We start from the raw sequence: 22,227 nt of genomic DNA on the forward strand, positions 1-22,227 counted from the left end.
ATATTTTCCTGAGCTGTCTCCTCTCCCCACCCAGTGGGCCATGATCAAAGGGCAGGTCCTGCATCAGGGAGGGGCTGTGAGTGCCTGGGGCAGCTGCGGGCCCTGGTGCTGTGCCCCCATCCCTGCCTGGTGGCACTGGCTAGAGCCCTAAGGGACCCCACATGTGACCCCATGCTCTGATATTGCAACAATGCAAAATCCTCTGGAGATGCTTTTTGGGGAGACAGTTGTGTGCCCGTCACGGAGCTGTTGGTCCTCTACCCTGCTCCTGCTTGCAGACACCTAGTGGCTTGGGAGGGAAGGGTGCAGGAGGGAGGCTGCACCCTGTGGGCCTCCACCACTTCCCTGTAAGTCGGGCCAGACTCATTGCATGGCTCCCCGGTGACCCATGTCCTATGGGCAACTCCTCAGCCCAGCTGCCTGAGTTTGCTGGCGTGGGGACTGGGCAGGGCTGCGGGACTTGCTCACCCCAGGAGCGATGCCGGAGGGACGGTGGAGTGAGGGAGGCTGCAAAAGGCTCCACAAGGTGCCTTTCACCTGGGAGAAAAAAGTGCATCTGCAGTGGGCAAAGTGGGAGCCTGATGTCCGCTTGGCTTTTTTTTCAAATACCAGGAGATTGCTTAAGTGCAGTCTGATCCAACGAAGTGTAACGCCTCATATTTCTCGGTCAAAACCTGAAACACGGCAGACAATAACACACAGCCCCAGCGCTCGTCCCTCCGCTCTCTGACAGAGGCTCATATGCAAAAGTACAAAAGCCTTGCTTTAAAAAATCAGATATTTATTATGCCTTTGATGTTCCATAAGAACAGTTGTGGCTTCTGCTTAGTCTCCAACATCCAATTGACAATTGTTTATTAGTTTTAAAATAGCTGAAATTCATGTCAAACATTCCGCATGTTAGAAAAATGTTTATGAAGTGTTATCATAGTTTATTTAACTGTGAATGTTTAGGAAACCGGCATAAAATATAATGGACCACACAAGGCTCTGAGCAGCCTAACGACAGTAGGCACTTTTTATGGACCGTGAGGAAGAGCGATGCCACCTTCAGCCTCGTGGAGAGTCCCGTTGCATAAAATGGTCTCTGAGTATGCTGTTATGGCATCAGGAGACCAAGAGAACAGGGTTTTGGTTTATTTTCAGGGCATTCCTCCTAAAAAGTTTACTAGAGTAAAGTTCGCAATTGCAATTTTTGCGCGACTGGGTTGGGCACAGGTTTTAAATCAAGGGAGAGAAAGAGCTTGTCTTGTGAGCCTGAGAGACGTTTCAGATGCAGGGCATTAATATTCACGTAACGTGAACAGTTACACAGCACAAGCATAATATAATCTGCATTAGTATTTATGGTGTCCAAGATACTGAAAATTTGGTTTTATATTTGGGGAAAAATATGTCTTTCTAACAGGTGTGGATGAAATTTTGGTCCTTCTTTCTCCAGAGGTGTAATTTCCAGCCCGGGGGTGTGCTGGCAGCTGACCACGCAGCCAAATTCTTTTTGCATGGTCCCTTGTGTTCGGCTGGGGCTGGGCAGGCAGCATCTCCAAACGTGAGATACCAAATGCAGCCTGTGCAAGCAATGCACATCCTTTTAGGATCCTACTGCTCTGCAGCAAAATATCCTCACCTTTAAGAAACCAGAAGAGGTGCGGGAAAATACCTAGAAGACAAGTATTAAGCCAGCAAAGGATTGCAAGCTGGCCCAGCACCCTCCGTTCAGGACCTGTGGATGTTAATGTCAGTGAAATATACAGTAGAACCATCCCTGGAAGCAGTGACCGTCAGCAGCTGCTTGCCATTGATGGTTGCATACAGGAGATCAAATTTTAGAAATTGCCCGTTTTTGTGAACTTTCCTTTGAAACCTGTGGTTTTAGCAGCAGGACAAGGGGAAGGAAATGTCGGGTTGTTCTTCCCAGCGGCTGACAGAGTAGTGGAACAATAGGAAAGGACATTTTAGTCATTGGGTTAAAATGCTTTTTTCCCCTGATAAAAATGAACTTGTGTGTGTCTTGATTATTCCTGAGCCCAGGTGAACCCAGGAAGACCGGCCACAGGCTCAGAGGTCTCTATTCCGTGGCTTTAAGCCATCAGTTCTGCAAAGATGCAAAGATGCTGTGAGGTCTTCCTAGGACATTTCTCAAAGCCCAGAATCAGAAGGGAATGATCTGCACCCAAATCAATTGCTTTTGTCTCTAACATTTGAATTTGACAACAAGGCATTGTTTCTTTCATTGGTTTTATTGTTGTCCATTGGCACGCCAAGTGGATCTGGTTTAAGTAGCTTTGCTTGCCGGTTGTTTTACAATAAGAAATTACTTTGTGCCTTTATGTCTGGCCACTGGGGCCTGATTCTGCTGCCATTTAATAACAGGTCCTGCTGGTTTCTGTGGATGCAGAACGGATAGAGGGAAGGGTTGACACGCCAGGTTGGTGGGGGCCCCGGGTCAGCACGGCAAGGTCACGGCCCTCGGTCAGTGCCAGCACCACCAAAGGTACGAGCGCTTTACTTTTGCACTTTTGCTGTTCCCATCACCTTCATCTGAACATTTTTTCCCCTCCAATCATAAAATTTCCATTTTTAATATTTTAAACTTTTATTCCTCATAAAACCCCCAAGTATGAAAATTTCTTTTAAAGAAATATACCATTAATGTATCTTTATGATGTGCAGCTGATGATCACAGCATGGGCTATGACTTTTTTATGTTCCCTACTTGTCCTTGAGACATTTTATTTTGACACCATATCCTTACATTCTAAATTAAACCATATTTTTATTATCTGTTATATGCCAGTAGACAGCAGTGCCTTAAAGCTGTTGTACAGCTCCTCATGTCCATCTCAGGGCACATTCCCTTCTTTCTCCTCACTCCCCCCGTCCCTCCACCTCTCCAAAAAAACATGGATCAAGTTATCCCCGCTGACAGCAATTTACAGTCCCCATTAACGGTCATATAAATTCCAGTGGATCAAGGAAACTTGGAGTATATGATATTCAGGCACAGCTAATAGCTCTGGGCTAATTGCCATCTCGTGTTTCTGCTCCCCGAGCCCCACTGTTTACATCTTTGGTACAAGCAAGCGGTAAAACAAGTTTCCAGGTTCCCCAAATCACCCAAGGAGGGCCGGGAGCCGCTGGCTCCAGTAGCAGGCGGAGGGCTGGAGGTGGCAGTCATTTCCCATATTTAATGTGAGTTGCTTCTATGGGGCTCTCCTGCTCACGTCGGGAACCAGGGTCAGTCCGATGGTCCTTCTGCAAGAGTTGTGTGGGAAAAAATAGACTCAGCTTGATGTTATTATAGTTATCATTGTGGCTTGAAGGAACAGTGAGGAGCTGGTGGCTTCGGTTCACGCTGGGGAAGTGCTGCATTGGTCTATTAAATTACCTGTATATAATCTATAATTTTATTTTTTTTAATTGGTAGCTTGAAAGCTTGATTAATAGGGATATTTACTGTGGAACCCTTGTTGGCTTGGAAAGCTAGATTAATAGGGATATTTAGTGTGGAACCCTTGTAGGCTTGGAAAGCTAGATTAATAGGGATATTTAGTGTGAAATCTTTGCTGATAAATTAATACTCACATGTTAATGGTCAAAGGAGTCTGGAAATGGGGACATTGCTCATGCAGTGCTGGATTGGCCTCATGGTAGCAGCAAGGAAAGCTGTCTCCCTTCTTCCCTCAGCCTATGGCAGGGGGGTTGCTTGTGTAGGACCTTCACTGCAGAGAGAAAAGGAGCATGTCTACATGCATCTCATCACCGCGGCAGTGCTGGTGCTGGAGCGGCAGGTCCTACCTAGTGAACCTGCATCAGCATCCCCAGGAGAATTGTCCAAGTGATGCTGGATCAGGATCAGCACCGCCTCTCAGACTGTGTCAGCAATTTGCAAAGAGGTAGAGAGTGTGACACAAGCGTATCAGGGCTCGGTTTTGTGTAGAGGGAAATGTTCATTGGGAGGATCCTGCGCCGCTCCAGGGAAAATGGCCTCAGTTTGGGGGAAAATTAATGTTATTTTTCATGTGTGCTTTTTCTTTTCCCAGTGATGCCAACCAAAGCTTACTCAAGGGATGCAAAACTCGGCACCTTTATGGCTTAAATCCTGCTCATGTTTGTCATTTCACCAGGATTTTTTTTCTGATGGAGGAACCTGCTTTGCTGGAAAATTTGCAGAGGAAACTTCAAGGGGCTCTGGATTTTCCTAGGCAAGACAAATACTGCTCTAACAGCTAACTTCCAAGCAAATCTTTTTGATCCTGCTCACGCAGACAGCACCACAGCAAAGTCTTCGGAGCAGGACGCAATCCCGGGAAAGGAGCCACCCCACGGTTCCCCCAGCCCTTGTGTCTGCCCATGCCACCCCACACACAGCCCGGCAGTGAATCCCCAGGGGGAATTGCCCCTTGGTGAGGGTTTGCAATGGCTTTATGGGTGGTTGTGCCTCTGCATTGGGATACATGGTTCTGGACATCCAAGAGAAGAGCATAGGCTGTAGTTAAGGGTTTCCATCACCGATTTGGCATCTGGCATGCTGGAGGTGATGAGGACAGCTCCTCTTCTTGGCAAAAAAGGAATCAGCTGAGCAGCTTTGTGATGTACTCCATGCCAAGAAGCAATTACTTTGTGTACTAAAGACAGGGAACTAACTGTCCCAAAAAGTACAGGTAGAGCTCTGGGCAGAGCGGGCAGGACACCGTGGCCCCAAATCAGGAGCTATTAGCAGGGGTGGGGGGGCCTGAAAAAGCCAGTGTCGCCATAACTGTCCTCAGAGAGGAGGCATTGCCCCAGCCCCCAGCAGGTCCCCCCTCCCAGCCACCCCACAAGGGATGAGGGGTCCCCAGGGTCCTGAGCACAACACGATGCTCAGGGCTAAGTGCCTGCAGTGGAGACAGTGCAGCCTGTCCTCCTGCATCCCCACCCGCCTTTCCTCCGTGATTCATTGCAGTTTAATGCCTCTCCCCACATCTCTTGTTTGCTCCCGTGCAAGCCAAGGATACCTTTTTTTTTTTTTAGGAAATGAAAATTAATCCTCTCCATGACACATATTTTTAATAAATTATTTGTGAGCTCACGCCTTTCATGTCAGTGGGGTCTGTCAGCGGTGTTTGCCTGCGATTGATTCATCCCGCCCTGTGCTAGGGCAGGATTTGATTATGGCACAATTAAGTCTGACAGGGTTATCAGATGACCTCTGGAAAAATTGTAAAGCACTTTCCATCGTTTGCAAGATAGATAGATAAAGCTTGAGGGGCTGCTTTGGTGCAGCAGCTGAAAAATTCAGTTGCGGTGGGACTGCTGGAGGGGTGTCAAGGTGTAAGGGAAAGAGCAGAAGTGCCATCTGCATCTGGAGTGGGTCATGTTCATGCTGCCAGAGCGTGCCAGGGGATGGCATCCCCTTCACAGTCATTCAGTACATCTCTTGGGTACCATACCCTTAGCAAAGATGGAAGCAAACTGTGTTAAGCTTTAAAAAAGTGCAATACAAAGGCTGTTCACGCTGCGTAGCCTTAAAGGGCTGAGGGATGCAGCTTGTCACAGGATGGCAGTGTCACTTTGGGGGTAAAATGGGGGTAAAAAAATTAGCCTATCATCAGCGATGGTTTCATAGTGCTGCTCCAGCACTGTGTGTCCAAACCTCCCCATGTGTCTTCCAGCCCATGTACTCCTAAGAAGGGGATGGAGCCGCTGGTCCCTGGTTCTTGCTGTTATTTTGGGGGTGCCTGTCAGCCCTCTGGCCAGCTGGCAGTGAGACGGCAGGGCCGGACGCTGCACATGGAGCCAAGGCTGTTTACATTGCCCTATCCTCAGCTCTCCCATCAATCTGCAGTCCTGGCTAGCGCCGCTGGCTCTCTGTGGGGAGATGCCGAGGCTCACTCCAGAAGCACCTCATTTATACAAAGCCCCCAAAGACGGAGCCAAGGACCACACTCAGGGCTGCCAACCAGCTGCCTTGGACGGTCATGCTCCCCCAACTCAAATCAGGGAACCTCGCTCTCTTTTGGGTGGCAAAAGTGGAAATATGTGTGCACTGACTCCCAGGTCTCCTGTACCCAAAGAGAGGCTCCCCTGCGCAAAACCTGTGGTGGTTGGCAGTGCCAGCTCCAAAACCCATTATCATGGGGTGCAGGGACTCAGCTAGTGTGGCACCCCAGTACCCAGCTGGTGTGATACCCTAATCCCCAGCTGGGCTGGCACCCCAGTACCCAGCCAACATGGCACCCCAACACTCAGCCTGGCTGGCACGTGGGCTTCACATCCCCTCCTTCCTATGCACCATGTTTTCATGTATTTCTGACCGCTTTTCAGCACAGAAAGTGGGCCAAACCTATTAATATTGGGTAGGAGTTTCACCCTCCCATCCCAAAGGCACCCTCCCGGGCCGTGCCTCTCCTTCCTGGAATTTGCTGTTATCCCCAGCTATTTGCTGACTTGCTTGGTCCAGTGGCTTTCATCCTCCTCATCACTCCCGACGCGTTTGCTTTGACTATTTGTAGAGCTGACCTAACCCTCTTTCAATATTTTCTTATTTTTTTAATTTGGAAAAAAAATGTTTTTTTCTGCTACATTTTTCCCAGAAATTTTCAGCGTGGCTGAAAATCTTTTTATGTGAAATATTGGCAATTATGGAGAAATGGGCATCCACGTGGGGGAATGTGTCAGACTGTGAAGGATTTGCAAAATGTTACCATCGTGGCGGCCTGGCCATGGGTCTTTTCTGAGCCACTGCTAGCGGACAGCAAGCCTGAAGCTCTTTGGCCAAACATTTTGCACTGCTTTCCACTAGCTCTGTTAAAACATACATTGATTTTTAGCCTTATAAACTCCAAAAATGAAAGTAGAGGAGTGGCTACATGGGATTCATTGGTGGGCTGGGTTGCACTGACTGATACCCAGCCACAGTAGTAAAGTGGCTTCTATGCACTGCTTACCCATTTTTTCATTTTGACCATTTGAATCATTAGTACAATATCCTAATATTATTTTGAACGTGCAGATTTGCACTTTCCAGCAAATAATCCAGTTCCACTATGATGAAGTTCACATGAGGGTTTTCACACTCAGGCTGCTTTTAGCACTGCCTTTTTTTGGCCACATCCTGCATCCCCATCCCAAACCACAGCTGAAAATCCTGGCGGAAGAAAATGGGCCATTTCCTCTTTTTTACAGGGTTTGTTTTTTCAGGTTGGACTCTTGGTCTTCTTCTTGGAGAGGTCCAGCAGGAGGGAGCCCAGGGAGGCTGTCAGCCACAGAGGGTGGCTTGGCTGTCATCAGGAGGGGAGCTGTGGTGGGGACGAGGCAGAGAGCAGGGCCGTGCGGGGGACAGTTCTCCTGGGCATGGGAAGGGAGAAGCAGCAAAGCCTCAGATGCCAAATGAATTCAGGTTTTCACTTTTGTGATTTTGCAGTAAACCCAAGTTCAGTAAATTGATTTTCATAGTAATAAAAGCTGAACACTCATAACCCCCAAAGCGATAAACATTTTACTGCTGTTTAGAATTTATATTTTATTTCTAGTCTTTTCCTTGGATATGCCCTGAGGGGGAGCATTTTATGTGCAGCTCTAGAAATGAACTGAGTGCAAATATTTTCATTTTCCTCTAAACATCAAAATTTTGATGCATTCTCATGAGGCCAAATGCACTTCTTAAAAGTACAGTGAGCCAGCAGAGCAACTTGCCTGGGTTTTTTTTCTGAAGAAAAAGCAATATCCATAAAAAAGCTGGGCACCAGGCACTGGGCAAAACAGACTGCACACAATAAGTACCAATCTCTGATCTTGACCCCCTCAGTTCTTGATGCTTAGATAGAATTAATCAGGATATTTTCTGTGTTTATGAGTCCCTGTAATTCCTCCTCCAAGAGCCAGAGGAGACGATATTGAAGTGCCTCAAGAAGGCTCATTCATGTCCCTCTGGTCTTGGATCAGCATTTTCTAGCCTAAAGCTGCATGGGGCAAGGTCCTCTGCTGGTGTACAATGGCAAGGCTTGGTGGCTTGGACTGGTGCTGGGCTGATTTCCACCCATGGAGAAGCCGGTCCACCTTCTTATTTGTAGTTATTGACTTCTAGGAAGGTGTGGGGAGAGGACGTACAATGATCTCTTGAAAGCTTGGGAAGTCCCAAGATCTTGAAGCTTAAAACAACAGCATGGTGATGGATGAGGAAAGTATTGCAGGTGCATTTTAGAGATTTCTGAAATGTTTGAGCTATAACTCTTCTCTCCTTACAAGTCCCGGGTGGCCAGATTCAAAATATATACACCTGGCTTTTTATGCAAAGGGATAAAAGAAGCAATACATATAAATGATATTAATGCTCTCTAAAACATCCTAGAAATATTCCTTCTGTAAAATATATATGACAAGTATAGATGGCATCTCATAACGTGACCCAGATGATTCAGCACTTGGCTGCACATGAGTAATATGGTCTTCCCTATCTCTGTCGAAGTAACCTCTTTATGCTGTGTAATGCCATCCAGGAGAAAACGTACAGCATTTTATGTATATATACATGAAGGCTGGGGGATCCGGATGCTGGATTTCAGCAAGCTCTCTTAACCATTGCAGTGTCCCAGAAAATTTGATGTGGATAGGGAGCCTTGTTTGTGCATTTGCTCCAGCCAGTCGATGGGCCGTCTGGGCCCTCAGGCATGCTCCATTTGGGCTCTCTTTTTATTTGCATTTAAGATTAGGAGCCACTTCTGTCCTACACCAGCAAAAAAAGGGCAGGATGGGACCTGGAAAAACTTCTTTCTGCTTGGCACCAGCTCCAAAATTGCCTTCTCATCAATTAAGCCATAAAATGAGCCATGCTTAATGAATCAAAATGTTAATTAACACACAAATTCAGCAGCCCTTCCTGGATGATGGCTGGCCCCCTCTGATGCTATGAATTCCTCCCCCTCATCATCATCACATCTTCTGGCTCTCTCCTTCATTAGTTTTTATTTGATGATTTAAAACCACTGTTAGGCAAAAAATTATCGGTGCTAGCATGCACGCACAGCAGACTGCGAGTGAGTGTTGTAAAACATGAGGCAATTCATGCTGCAAAGATGTCACACAGCTGAAGAAATATGTCCCTCATTTCCACTGAGGACTGAATGGACATAGAGACCTGAAAAGCTGGGCAGCACCAGTGAATAGCACTTTACTATTGTAGGAAGAAAAGCATATAAAAGCCAGGTAAAATGAAAGAAAAAGTAGCTTCTTTGCAATAAAACTGGGTATCCTGGCCAGAAGAAAAGGAGCGTCACCTCCTGGGACTGGCATTCTGGAGGATGTTTTCTTCTCGTTGCATTTGGGATGAGGTGCAGCAAGTCCTGTACAAGCCGTGTTACATTTGAAGCATGAAAAGTGTAAATATGGCTCCAGACAGTCTGTGACCAGCCCTGCTGGCTTTCCCCTTAAGGTCTGCCTCTGAGAACAGCCTGTTTGCCCATGCAGACAGCAGGTATCACGTTTCCCTCATCGGCGTGGGTTTCAGGAAAGCCATGTTCTTTTACGCTCTGGTCCAATGGTTTCCATCCATCCTACCACAGACACCTCGGTTCAATGGTCTGAGTCAAACACAGCGGTAAGAGAAGAGGTAGGAGCCCTGAATGCCAAAACTTGTGGGGACCTTTGCCTGAGCTCTGCCAGAAGAGCTGCCAGCACCACAAGAGGAGCAACGCTCTGCTGGTTGGTGCAGGAAGGGGATGTTTGCTGGTGGTTTGGCTGTTCCGCAGCAGGGCTGGGGTGGTGTTAGGAGGAGTTTTGCAGAAGCGGAGCCACATCCAGCCCTTCCAGATACCTTGAGTACATCTTAGGCATCTCTCTGCCCCATAACCCAGCCAAAAGGGATCATTAATTCCTAATTAGTTAACTCTTTGTGGTGGTCCTTTGCATTCTTTATACTGCATTGTAAGAGCAGCTGTTGATGTGGTCACATAACCTGTGCCTTTGCTGTAGCGGGATGTCCAGCCAGGCAGAGCATCCTGTGGGTGCTGCTGGACTTGGGGAAAAGGCCAGCATGCCTTAGGGGTGCCCCTAGCCCCTTCCCTCAAAGCTGTACCCAAAAGCAGTCCACCCACAGCCACAGACGGTCTTGGTTTTTTGTGCAAAAATGTTAGGGGTGGTATTTTAACATATTTTCTTCTTGTGAGTGGAGAGTCCCAGCAAGCGTGATTGACTGCCCTAGTAGAAACCACTCACAGCCATCGGTCAAGGAGCTCTGGGCTGAAGATAAAGCCCTGGGTTGGGGTGTACCTCCAAGGTGCCTTCTCCTGCCCATCAGCATTCACTCAACATGCTCCTATCAGTTTGAATTTTGGGGAACCAGCATCAATCACGATGGGGAGAAGTGTTTGACACTGGAGCCTCTGGGTGGGCTCAAACTAGTTGCTTTTCTTTGGTAGTTAGGAAAGATTACACAAATGATTAAGACTTTATTTACCATTAGTGACTTGGGTTAACCAAGCTGCAGTGCTGATCTGCCATCCCCACATGCTGGGAACACATCCTGAGCATCAGGAGCCAGAGGAGCCCTTGGGCAAGTGCAGAATTTGGCTTCAAAAGGGTCTTTTGGAGAAGGATGGGGGCTTACTACCTTGGCTCTCTAAAGGTCTCGAGCTGCTCATGGTGCTGCTGCAGCCATTGCCTTTGCTTGGCTTGCCTTCGGATACTGAGCAGGAGGGAATATGTTAAGTGTCCCAAGCACTGACAGCTAAACGTACACACAGCCTAGATAGCTTGCGTGCTAGATAAAGGAGAGAAAACATCTCCTTGAGAGAAAACACAGGATTTCTCCCTCTGCCATTCTTCATCTTTGTTGACTCTTGATTTCAATCTCCCAGCCCACCAGGCAGGCGGCTCCCAGCTGCCTTCCCCAGCCACAGGGCTTGCAAAGCCACTTTCTGCAAGGTAGTGTTGCCTTCCCTGCAAACTGAATCATCATCGATGTTCCCTATAGACTCTGTAGGTTTTATGAAGGAAAACTGATTCCCTGTGGTCTTTGCTGGGGTTGTTGCATGCTGGCGGTGGCTCCAATAAGAAAAGGTCCTGACAACATGGCACTCCCTGCACGACCCTTTGCACCGCTTTCTCTAACCATCTTTCTGCACTGTGTGGTACAAAAAAATTGCTAATGCCTTTTCTTTGGTTTATAGAGAGGGAAACGTTTCTGGACCTAAACCAAATATTCAAACTCTTGCTTTCTGGCATCCAAAGAAACCCAGAGGGTTTTGTTTTGGGAGAAAGAAAGAGCTAGAGATTGAAAAGTGGTCTGCACAGGTTAAATACAGAGAAAGGTGCATGTGGGGGTTTAAAGAAGAAAGGACCTTAAGAATAATGTTAATTATTTAAAACTGAGTGCACTGAACAATACGCCGGGATTTTATTGTTCATCAGACAAGAGTTTGGATCAATTTATGCTGCCTTTGCACCGCCATCGATTTCCACTCCTGGACCATTAGTGCTGCCAGGGGGACCTGTCTGTGGGTGGGGGCTGCAAGCTCTGCCGGAAAATTTCTGTCCTCATCTCTGCACTCTGCTCTTCATGTAGGAAAAAACTCAGAGGCTATGCAGCCCCTCAGAGACCAGTCCCTTTGCCTGGCTTATATGTGTCATCTCTCACTGGTGGTGGACCTTGGGACCCCCGGCCAGACTCCCCATACTGAACCTTGGGAAAGCTGCTGAGTATAAGTCAAGGATGGATTTGGGGAGTAGGCACAAAATCTTCCACTAACGGCCAAATCCTGCTCCCATCCCAGGCTGTTGGAGGGCTGCACTTACACCAGAGTGGGCAGATTTGCTTCCTAAAATAGATTTTTGGGGTTGGTGCTCACAAGGTCTAACATTTCCAAAGGTGTTGGCATGATGCTTTGTTACGATCTGCCACATTGGCCTGTTAAACAGCGTACCATCTTCCCTGATAAGCATCAGAGGGATTAAACAAGCTGCAGGGAAATTAATTGGAAAGCTGCATCAGCCTCCCCCCAAACTCACAACCCTGCGTAAGCACATACCCGCCATAAGGACACCACCTGCCCGGAGTGACAGCAGAGCAGAGCTCTCCTGTAGAAAAGCAGAGATTTCAGGGATTTCCTTCACTCCTGCTCCAGGCAGGGGAAAGTCTCTCTGGACTTGTGTTAGTGTGAGTCATTTTGATTTGACCGGAGTGCTGTGAAGGATTCAAATTCAAGAATTTGCAGAGACTGCTTCAGTCCTGCCTTTTTTGGTTTTCTCTATTTCTTTAATACCCACAAAAGACAAAACTGAAATGGGATATTTGTACTCCAGAGCTCTGCAAATCTCAGATGCCACAAATATCTCCTAGCATTTTTATAATGCTGAAATATGGCCACTGCAGTCCATCCTTTGGGACAGGGAGACATCACGGTCCTGATCCACTAATGGCAGAGGAAAAAGGGATCAACCACTTCCAAACCAATTGGACCAGCATCACCAATTAAGTAAGAATTGGCTTTAATTATTCCTCTGCAACCTTGCTTTTCAGTTAATCTTCAGGAGCAGGACGAAGCTGCAGGGACAGGGTCTCTGCATCAAACCGGAGCCCATGCAGCCACCACGCTCCTGCTGGGGTTTGCACCCGCACCCGGGCCCTGCCAGGAGGGCAAAGCAGCCAGCACACAGAGATGGGGGAAAAAAGATTATTGAGAAAGGAAAGGGCTCTACTGTATCCAGATATAGATTAATAAGTGAACCATTCATCTGATAGGGACACGAGGGAAGTTTGCAGGTATTCGGCCCCACTACAATTCAGTAATACCACTTGGCTTTATCTCTTGCCCAAGTAACACAAACATTTATGGAATTACATTTTAAGGCTTTTAAAGGTGTATTTAGAACATGTTTTCTTTGAAGTGTTATCTTTGCAAGCTCTCATACACTGATAAAACCCGTGTTTAGCTGCCTCGCAAGTAGTGCTAGAAAACTGTTGGTTCGGCGATATTTCATTCTCTTTGGCCAGGGACGGGGCAGCCTCCGCGGGGGCCGCGCTTCACCTCATGCCGCCGGTGCTTGCCATGACCCTGTCCCAGCAGAGCTGTGGCGTTTGCAGGAAAGCAGCTGTAGGAGGTCTGCCGCGGTGGGACTGATGTGGCGGGTTGATCTTTGGAGGTGGGTAACAGCCGTGGGGACTGAGCAGCTCTTCTAGGGCTGAGGATGACTGTGGAGCTTTAACACAATGAAACAAGATCCCTGGGTTTTTGCAGACATCACTGCCTGCGAGCTTTGCTTCCTTCCCTGAGAGCCTTCAGGAGAAGGGAAACAGTGCGGCGAAACAAATGACTTCACTCCAGGCTGGTTCCAGTTAGCATCCCCGTCCCTCCTCCCAGCCCTGCCCAGAGATGAAGACATTGTTCAACAGCTCATCACTCACCAGCAGGCTCTGAGCAGGCAGCCAACGTGCATACCCCAAGCCTCATCCCGCAGGCAGAAGACTTGACCCAAAGCTCCCCGAGATCCATGGAAAGGCTCCAGTGAGTTTCTATAGGTCTTGGATCTCAGCAAATGTTGGCAAACTCTGCCGAAGCTAATGGGAACGTTGCTGGCAGTGCAGGCTGACGGGTCAAGCAAAGGGAGAAAATTAATTCATCAACCAAGAGGATTTGTTTTCCCTTGAAGTTTCCAAAGAGTTTCTTAACGGGGTACTCATCAACATACCTTCGAGGGAGGAGAGATGCCTCTCTACGTGCCATTTTAAATACCAACAGCTCCAGATTGGCAGCATTGGTATTGCAAAGAGCTTGAGGGGGTGTAAATATCTCTCCCCATCCCCTTTGCCCCTTTTCTGGTCCTCCCCAGCTCCGCACAGGCTGTCTCGCTCCTGACCTCCACCCTTGCCTGGAGCCGAAATCTCGGTGCTGGACACTGGCCATGCTCACTCCAGCCCCGCTCAGCTGCCCTTGTGGAGTTGCTTTCATTCATTTTCTTCCCCTCAAACATACCCCCTCACCCCCGCCCCCCAAAATCACCAGGCACAACTTGTCTGAACATATGCCGAATCTGATAAGCCTTTGGCAACCACAAGAATAAATTGCTTTAATAAAAATGAAAACCATTTCGGGGGGGGGGGGGGGGGGGGAGGGAAGGGAAGCAAAAGCAAATGTGAAAATAATGTGCAGGCGAGGACCCATGTGATCACCTGGCAGGAAGAGGTATTTGCAAATCAAAGCATAAATCATGGGGCTGGGAGCAGCGGGCCAGGCGTGGAGGCAGGCGGTGAAGCCCTTCACCTTTGGGTTTTATTTGCATGATCATTTCTGCAAAGAGCACAGCGCGGGTGTTGCTTTTACCAGGCAATGGAGAGGAACTTGCTAAAATACCTCCTAAAAGGAGTGGCATGAGGACTGGACTCCCGTGGGGCACCCCACAGTGGTTTTGCTGGGGTGAGTGTGCTTGGACCCTCCCAGGCAGGGCAGGCAGATGTAGGGGAGAGGGAGGGTTTGCAGGAGCTGTCCCCCTGGCCACCCTGGTGTGCCAAGCGCACTTGCTCAACATCTTCCTGCACCAAGGCAAGGGAGCAAGCCAGGAGAGGGGACCCTGCAGAGACCACAGCTGGAAAGTTGTGATTTGGATACAGCCCTTGGCGTGGGTCAGGGAGAAGTTGGCCCAAATAAACCATGTTCCCCAAAGGAGCTTTCACACTTGGAGAAGGAAATTTTGCAGTGATCCCTGCAAATTCATCAGACAAGGTTGTCTTTTATTTGTGCTCATGAGGAAGGGACATAAATCATGGGCTCACACAGCTCAGGCTGTGGCGTTGTACAACGGCCTACGCCACTCTGCGAGTGTTACACCACACAAAAGGCTGATCAGCAATGAGGCCCTAGGGCAAGTCTTACTTTCCAAAGGTTTTGGCCCCAGAAGGAGAACATAACATCAGTAGCACCAGCTTAGCAATTTGTCCATGCAGCTGCAGTGCTCTTTCTGTCCTTTTATTCACCTTCTGGGTTCGGCGGTTATGGGAAACGTCTTGCAGGGGTTTTTGCAGCCTAACTTGGTGATCTATTTTTTGTTGTCTAAGAGCTGATCAACGACCAATGCAAACCAAAGAATTGGGTTTTCTCTGATTTTCCTAAAGCAAATCATTAGATTCCAGGAGACTGGTGAGAAACCAGCGGTGGGTTAGTGGCACTGGATGCTCCACAGCTGGCTTGACATTCACTCTTTCTACTCGAACAGGACTGAGGCAAATAATATCTTCCTGCCTTCTGTTGTGGTGTGATCACTTTGTTGCTGGTTCTCCATTATAGGGAAGAGCAGATGGAAACAGAATGAGAAAAAAACCCACAACTTTGGCATTTTTAGGGTTCCTATGCTGAGTATTCAGGTGCTGTCCCGCTGGAGATAACACATCAAGGAGAGCCAAGGAACAATGAAGCATCTTTCTTTCCAAGGATCTGTGCCAGAAATAAAGTTCAAAATAAGTTTTCTTGTCTTTAAGACTGAGATATTATTGATTAATTAATTACAGAGGGATAAATGACACAGTTGTGTGTTATGGGTAAGCCATTTAAAGCCTACCAAAATAAAGAGCTGTCATCCTTTCCCAGCTCTCCAGGGCAGGAGCCTTTCCAATGAAAAGATCTGCTAATGAAGCAGTTGTGAAAAATATTTACTGTCAGAGTTTCTTCGATTGACATTTGCATCTTCTGTAATTTGCCAAACTCTCTGTGCTATTGGAGCCATTTTCATGGGACTATAATTTACGGGAAGGGTTTTTCCTTCACTTCTCGGTGTCTGCTTAAAAAAAACCCAAAAGCATCTTTGGCTCTGAAATTCACACTTAATTTTTTATTTCTTTTTGGCCAGAGGAGGAGGGAGGAGCAAGGGAAAATGGATATTGTAGGAGACAGAGCTGAGATGGAGGAGTAAGAGATAGCAAGGACTGCTAAGTGCAGAGTTTCTCAAACTATGGGTCATGACCGCTTAAAAGACAGCCAAGACGTGTCAGAGGACAGCGGGGTCCTCCCCAGTTCAGCTGAGCGGGAGCCAGCTGAAAACGGACCTGGCTGCTCTCTCCCCATGGAAGAAAAGACAATTTTTGGGCAGAACCAGCATCCTGGTCCAGCTCGGATGGGAGCGCAGGCTGGAAGAGGGGCTGCCCAGCCATCCTCCGTCCCTGGGAGGTGGGAGCCAGCTGCGATCACTGCTTGCACGCTTTCGTATTAGTGAGGAAATGGTTAAAAAAAAAACCTAATTGCTTTACTCTCCTCCATGCAGAAGGAGGGAAAGGCAAAGGTGGAGGGGAGGTGAATCCCAGCACGTGCAGCCCATTCTCCTTTCCAAGCGACCAAGCCGCTGCCAGCCAAGGGGGTCCCATAAAGATGGATGAGCCAAAAAGAGGGCATTTTTGTAAAGTTTAAGAAATGCTCATTTCAATAGGCTGGTTTGCTGGGAAAGAGGAGGATAACTTCTAGCACAGCCCAGTCCTTGGCATCAGGCACCAGTGCACCCTGCAAACCACCCATCCACAAGGCCAGACTATATTTTTTAGGGTATTAAATATCCATATATTGAGCTATTAGGAAAATCTGAGTAACAGTGATAGGAACAGGTGAATTTAGGTGGGATCATGAAAACTTACAACGTGTTTCCTGACTAGACAAGTTGTGCCAAAGCCTGACATCGACTGCTACGTTTCTATCATCCTTTTGCGCTTCATTGAGAACAGCTGCCAACCAGTTTGCTGATGTCTTTGTACTCTCCTGCACATTTGCAGCACCTTGAAAGGCAAGAGCTGCTCACCTAGGGTGTTTGCAGCCCAGATGGTGCAAGTTCAAGAAGGTGAAGGAAAACTGAGCCAGAGTGAAAAGGTCTCATCTGCTTCTCCTTCAAATCAAGAGGAAAATTACAGCTAAAGGGCAAAGCAGCACCAGTGGGAGGAGGTCTGGGGCATGGGCACAGCTCACTGGTGTCTGTCCCAGGGCTGGGGCTGGCAGCACTGGTGCAAAGAGAAAGGAAAGAGGGGGTTATGCAGGAAATTTCCATGCTTTATATAGGAGTCTGGAAAATATATTGCCATTTTGAGAGGCAAAGGATAAAAGCTGGCCAGCTGCTTGATTTCTCAGTGACTCAAAGTTGTTCTGCTGGTTTTGTATAGCATGCTTGCCAGCGCTGGCATCACTGAGGCAACGCCAGCCACGGGTTGAATCTGCCCCTGCTGCACAGAGGACCCTGCAGCACAACAGCTGCCCTCCCGTGGGGCATCAGGTATGGTTTCTAGGGCCATGAGCGAGCTCCGTTTCTTTGGACAAATTGCTCTGATATCTCAAACTGGCAGCTTCTGCATCTGCAAGGGGGAATAATGATATTTACCCACCCCAGAGCAAAGAGGCAGGTGATCTGCCAGTGAGCGAGGCTGTGTAGTTGGAGTCTCCATGGCCACATCTCATGCAGGCAGGTCCTTTGATTCAGGAAAGACCTGCCCCAAAAGCACTGATACTCTTACACCAAACATCCCTTCGAGAAATAGCCTTTACCTGCCCACAGTGCTGCCATGTCAGCGTGAAGCTCTTAGGTCTGGCAAGTGATACCCTTTGCTGTGGGTCTAAATGTTTAGAGGTTTCCCAAAGTTCATCCTCTGCTTTGATATGCATTTTGCTCCAGTTTGTTAATTATGACAGGAGGCTTGCAAGCAGGTAGCTCCTGGCTTTGTAATCAGTGAGATGACTCAGAGAAGCTGAGTTACACTCTCCAGAAGCAGATGGCAGGAGGAAAACCCACGTAAAAGTTGTATTTGTTCTGTCCGTGCCATCAGTACATTTGCAGTGTCCACCCTTCTCTCAGCTAACCTGATTTTAATATCTTTTAGTAATGGAAATTTAAGGTAGGTAACACCTTAAAACAAGTTTTTTTTCAAGCAGATTTCTGAGGAGATCTGTGGGTGTCCCCAGGGTTAAAGCAGCTCCCTCTCTCCTGCACCGTGTCGCCCAGTGCCACCCCATGCAAACCCAGGGTGAAAGGGTGTGACCACAGTACACAAAAGCGAGATGCCTTTGTTGTTTAGTGCTACTTAAATGCTTATAGCACCTGCATACAACTGATTTAGCTTGATGTCTCCTCATCCCACTTTTGCAGGGTCTTTCTGCCTTTGCAAGGCAAGAAAAGCAACCGGCAAGCTCTTCGCCCCGGTTTTCCAGGGGATTATACATCCATCCCTCAGGTCCAGCATCCAGCGCTGCTTGGTCTTCTGGGACGGCCTCCAGGCCTGCGGGCACACGGATCCTGCCCCAGGCACGGCCCGGAGCCGGGTCCTGTGCAGGCAGCTGCAGGCAACGGCGGCGCTTCCGAAGCCGGCGAGCAGCCTCTGGTGGATGCTGCCTGCTCTACGTGCTGCTCCGCCACCGCCGGCAGGCTGCCGGCTGGGGGGGCGGCAGGGAAGTCACGATGGAGTGGCTTTAACCAGGGGAAATTTCGTCATCTCATCGCAACATCTGCCTGGTTGGATTTATATAGCTCCACTTTATATTTTTTGCCTTCGTTTCTGTATGTCTGCTGCAGAGCTGTGCCCTCCTGAAATAAGCCTAGTGATGCTGCTCCCGTCTGCTTATTCCTGCCAGGAAGAGCTCTGGGCATCAGCAGGTGGGTTTGCTCTTATGGGGCTTTATGAAAAGCCCAGGAGGGTCAGACCCTGAAGTGTCTTCAGGCTTACATCGAGTGTCCGGTAGCAACATCAGTCAGTCAGGGCCAGAAATGGGGAGGCATTAACCTCAGCCATAGTGGGTCAGGCTCGTACTCGTCACCACAATCCCTGCTGAAGCCCTGAGCAAGGGGGATGTTTCATGCCTCAACTGCACACCTGGCTTATCAGCAGGGACCCACGGGTGGGGGTCTGCTGTTGGACCAAGTTGAAAAGTCCTGCATAGTTCCTGGGAAGATTTTATTGCCTTGTTAGTATGGACTTGTACGTGGCACAGACAACCACATTCAACTCACTTTGCTTCCCAGGAAACCTGTGCCGATGGAGCAGTCACTTCCCAGCAAGGTTTCTGCATGCAGAGCCTATGTCACTTGCCTTCAAATGAGGGAGAGGATGTATTTCCAAAAATTTCCTGTTCACATGACACGTGCCAATGTTTCTTCAGAGAAACTGTGCTCAGAGTGGCTTCAAAAATGCCAAAGCCCTGCTGACAAGGCAATGAGGATTGCAAGCCTGGAAAAAATGTTTCTTAAATCTGCACTGAGATGACTGTTAACAAGAATGAAACAGAGGAGGCGGCAGAAAATCCTACACAGACTTTTTTATGCCTGATCTCCAACCTGAGATCGCCAAAGACATCTGGAGCTCTCTGCCTGCCCTGCTGAAGCTGCACTGGTAGGTCCTGATTTCAGCCTAATCCCACTTTATTATTTGCTTACACTGTAACAGAGATAAGGACCATGGTTGCAAAAAGGCAGCCCAAGGCAGGTAGAGGATAGAGTCTATAACCTCGCCTTGTATCTGAATAGAAGTAAGGATGGGTGGCAGGAAGGCTTTGTGCTGCATGGCCTTACCATCAAGTGGGAACGTCAGGGCAATGCAAGTAAGGAATGGAGCGGGTGCTCCTGCTGCTCACCCTGCCCTGGAGTTGGCAGACACTTCTGGCTCCTCAGCCTGGGTTTCTATTTCATTTTATTTGGCCTTGAAATACTCATCAGCATGGCAATGGGGTCCCTTGAAGTTACATTAGCAGGTGGGGAGCTGTATACCACCAGCTCCCAGACTGATACGGATGAAGTTGGCTCCAGTATCACTGACACATGCTGCAGTTGGCACTATGGATGGCCCCTAAAATTAGGCATTGGGGTCTGCTCCTGAATTGCCTTATTCCTCACGTCCATAAGTGATTGCTAATGACATGGGGATACTTTTGTCAGGTCCCTGAGGGCACTAACAGGCTTTAACAGCCCTGAGAAGCCTCACCTGGGGCCTCCACCCACACCCCTGGCCCAGGAGTCCATATTAGCCCAGCATGGGGCTGTTAGTCACTGTTCCAGTGATGCTGCAGGATGCTGGTCTCCAGCTCTGGCCATGTCACCATGAATTCACCTGGTTACCTGAGCTTTTGGGTGAACCTGCTAGTGATCTCCAGCTCTGCCCTGTTCCTTGCTCAGGTGCTGTCGCCCAGCCCATGGGGACTATGGGTGTGTGAAAGTATATGCTTTCATGGACTTTTTCCATTAAATAGGAACTTTTCCAGTTCTTTTGAAATCTGTGGGTTGAAGGATAACCTACAGTCATAATAAATGTTATTTGTGGCACCCATTTTTCCCTGAAAGCCTAACTCACATTTCTCCTCTGATTTTGGGTGGGAGTCAGTAGGAATCAACTCAGGGAATGGGTTTTCTCACCATTAAAACAGTTTTCCTGTTACATATATCGAGCTGATGCTCTCAGGCCAATTACTTTGCTCTTCTTTAATGTGTTATCAAGCACTCTGGTACAAAAAGGTGGTGAGAAAATTATGAGGGTTCCTTTCTTTGATAGCAGGAGAGGAGGTCCCCCCTATTCCTTCAGCTCCTATTTAGATAGTCTTCAAAGCTATGGGAAAAGAACAACCAGCTTTGGGAAAGGGGCTGTTTGGGCCCTGGATTGGGTGGGAGAGGATGGGAATGGCTCCCACAGCATGGGACTCAGACCTCCCAGACCTGCAGCCAGGCTGCCTGTCTTAGGAGGACAGGGCTCCCTCTGTGATTTCAGCCTCATCCTTTCCATCCAGCAAATAGGTTGAAATCTATTGAAGGTCCTTCTTGTCTTGCATAGTAAAGGTAACAGCTGGAATTTGGCAGGATGAGAAGTGTGCTTACAAAGGGAAAAACATGCCTGAACTTATGGAAGGAACCAATTCAGGGGAGGGCCTATATTATTTTTTAAAATATGCTTTCAGTCTGATGTCTGGAGTCTGCTCCGGACATCCACCCTGGCAAATACCCTCCTCCAGGTTTAGTAGAGATTCACGGCACTTTCCCGGCAGCACATGCCCATGGTGACTATGGAAGGATTTCTGCCCTGAGCCCAGCTAGTGATCATCCTCTTCAACAGCTGATACATTTTGGCAGCTGCCTCTGACAGCTCTGGCTCTGATCTGGATGGCTTTTTCCACACTGCCCATAGCAGCCCCAGTGCTGCAGAGCCTCCCTGCCTGCCTGTGCAGGGATGCTTTCCTGTCTCACCGATTTTCCAGTTGCAGTCATCTGTCTGTCTTGATCAAATGCCTCCAGGTTGCATTAGTGGTTTCATGCTTCTTTGCTTAGAAGATTTTTTTTTCTTCTAGAAAAAGGGCTCAAGATGTATGTTTTTTATTTAAGTTCCCAGTTGTAAAGAAACTGATATCCTGTCCAGATCTTCTGGCTCCTCAGCCTGGAAGCAGAGCAATCTTTGGTGTAATCATGGTTTCTGTGAGCAGTCTGTGTCATCTCCAATAGACACCTGCAAGACAAGGTGGAGATTATTTCAAAGTGTATCACTTTCTACTTCCCAGAAATGTCATTATGCCTTCTTGTGTACCAGCACAACCCTTCCAGGCAGCTGCTCCTGCCTTGAGTCTCCTCACTCCCCACAAGCAGTCACTATGATTAAGCCCTCCTTTTAGTGTTTCCCTTCCCAATGCCCCTGTGGAAGATGCTGCAGATAGAGCAGTTGCTGAACCATTGGAGGCAGGCATGAGACGGTGGTGGTGCCCCCATGGCTCGTCCCACATGTCCCACCAGTGCTGCTTGGAGGTCTGGCTGCTGCAGGTTATCTCCCCAAGCTCCATGCCTCCCTGTTACCCCACTACTTCTCCCATGATATCACTGGGCTGGTCCAAGCAAGGATTTCTTCCATGTGGTTGCCATTAATTCCACCACCGCAAACATCAGCCTGAGGTACCAGACCATATCAAGCAATCAATCTCTAATTGACATTTCCCTCACTAAAACAAAAAGCATAAAAGGAAAGAGAAAGGGAATAAAGAGGCCAAAAGCTTCTCTCTGCCCATTGCAGATAGCTCATAAGAAGCCTCAAATGGAAAATAACCCCCTTAGCCCCATGCTGTGTCCCTCTTGCAGAGGAAGCAGCCAGGAATTTCATGCATGTAGAGCAACCACCAAACAGTCCCTACAGGTCTGCCGAGGACCACTGCTCACCAAGTGGCTGCTTGTTTACCTGCCGCCCATTTCCATAGCGTGGGCGTGCAGCTGCATTCCTGAGAGCCCCAGCTGCTCCCTGCCTGCCCGACTTGTCCGTCCGCAGGTAACAAA

General features: G+C 48.3%; 1 long non-coding RNA gene across 7 annotated transcripts in view; it reads left to right on the top strand.

Moving 5' to 3' along the window:
- LOC142064156 (uncharacterized) overlaps positions 1-16,465 on the top strand; it is a 43,163-nt gene extending 26,698 nt beyond the window's left edge. For 4 of the 7 annotated variants that reach the window (XR_012663012.1, XR_012663015.1, XR_012663016.1 and 1 more), the window contains 2 exons: positions 2,374-2,494; positions 11,543-16,465. This is a non-coding gene — a long non-coding RNA (uncharacterized LOC142064156). The remainder of the gene's footprint in view (positions 1-2,373; positions 2,495-11,542) is intronic. The other 3 variants (XR_012663018.1, XR_012663014.1, XR_012663013.1) reach the window with 3 other exon arrangements.
- Positions 16,466-22,227: the final 5,762 nt, after the last annotated feature.

Source organism: Phalacrocorax aristotelis, chromosome 13 (assembly GCF_949628215.1).
Source record: "Phalacrocorax aristotelis chromosome 13, bGulAri2.1, whole genome shotgun sequence".
NCBI classification, from domain to species: Eukaryota; Metazoa; Chordata; class Aves; order Suliformes; family Phalacrocoracidae; genus Phalacrocorax; species Phalacrocorax aristotelis.